Source organism: Eurosta solidaginis, chromosome 5 (genome assembly GCF_040869045.1).
Source record: "Eurosta solidaginis isolate ZX-2024a chromosome 5, ASM4086904v1, whole genome shotgun sequence".
Taxonomy (NCBI): Eukaryota; Metazoa; Arthropoda; class Insecta; order Diptera; family Tephritidae; genus Eurosta; species Eurosta solidaginis.
This window is the reverse complement of record NC_090323.1, coordinates 33,601,348-33,603,098: the sequence shown is the minus strand read 5'-3', so window position 1 is coordinate 33,603,098 and position 1,751 is coordinate 33,601,348.

Below are 1,751 nucleotides of genomic sequence, written 5' to 3'. Positions count from 1 at the left end.
ATGTGCCGAATAACTTACAGCACCGCATATGGCTTACATTTACGCTTGATATACGCAACAATGGTAAGGAAGGCGAAAGAAGCTCTCTAATCCCAGGTAAGGTGAAAAGATACCACACCCAGCGTTCCCACAAACTTGGTGCGATCGGTATGTTTGTTTGTACCATTTACCGATTTACTCGTATCTGTCGTTTGGAAATGTACATTGTGTACCTCGTAATGAAAATATTGCTAAGTGAGTAATGGTATTGAAACTGGGTTGTTGTAGCTCAAAATTCTTCCAACTTTTAGTTTCAAAATTCACTGGGCTGAATTAATGATCTGGCAGCCTGCAGTATGTAATTATCTCTAGATCGACACAGCAAACAACGGACCCGAACCCTTCCGTTAATTTGGAACCATCCAAAATCGCTTTCGAAAGTCATACATGAACCCGTGCAGACTGTTTGGCCTTTATAAAATTACGATATACTGCTTTTGCCATCTGGCCAGCGCTAAAGCTGCGCGAGCCCTTCTGGCAGTTGGATATAAAGTGGCTAAAAGTATGCACAGATTATTTAATTTCTTTGACTTTTTGTTACTTGAATTAGTTCTTATCCTTTGTAAGCACTGTTTCGTTGAGTAGAGGTTTAAGAATTCCTTATAATCTCATTACATTACAAATTTAAAAAACAAAGAACCCAATTTTTTTTTTTCGTCATGTTTTACTCCTCCTATCGTAGCAACAATTTTCATCACATTCGCAAAATTTCATTAAACCTTTATTAAACTTTTATGTGCAACCTCAATAAGATATAATCAAAGATCACAATTTCAATCAATTTTTAAGAGCAGACAGGTGTAAATAAACAGTTTATTACAACGGTACTACTTTGTAAGATTATGACCCTTTTTAACAGGCTTTCAAATAATCAGAGTGCTGCTTTATCCGCACATCCTTTTTCGTTTATATTGTGATAGCGAATTATTTTATTGCTTTCTCTGCGCAGAGTTTTGGTGTATATTTTCTGCGTTTCTTTTTTGTGTAAAGGTAGACTTGGAAAAATTTTTAACAAAAACAAAATTACGCTGCGTATTTTAGTTTTTTTTGTTTCCTTTTGCTCATTTCACATTTCATACAGCCGTCGCATGCGGTAAGAGTAATACAAACCACCTTAATAAAAACCACTCTAATTTGCCAAAGCTTTTAATGCTAAGTTTGTATATTGTATATGTTTGTAATTTTTATAAAAGTCAACATTTATATGTATGTATATTTAGGGGGGTTCATTATTTTCGACATGCAAGAAATTAACGGGGCACCCCGTAAAATCATTATTTACTCAAAAATACTGATGACAAATATTATTGTTTTTTTTTTGTAAGGCTATTAAAGTTCGCTACCGAAGATCAAACATTTAGAAAAATAATTGTAATAATATAACGAAAAAACAGGAAAACTGAGAAATACAATTTTTAATGTATGTTTTCCAAAAGGGCTGCCCCTTCTTTTCGAAAAAGAAAATCGTTGAAAGTTACTAGAAAAGATAAGATAATAAATAGTACCGTAAAAAGACCATGCGCCATACAAATATCAATCCTCGGTAGCGACTTCTAAATATTATTAAAAAAAAAAAAGAAATTGGGCGAAATTCTGAAAGTTTCCGAGGATAGAGAACCAATAGGAATTGCCAAAAAATCAAACAAAAAAGTGCATAAGGACAACCCTAAATACATATATAGATTAGAATAGTTCAAATACTTACTCGCAGT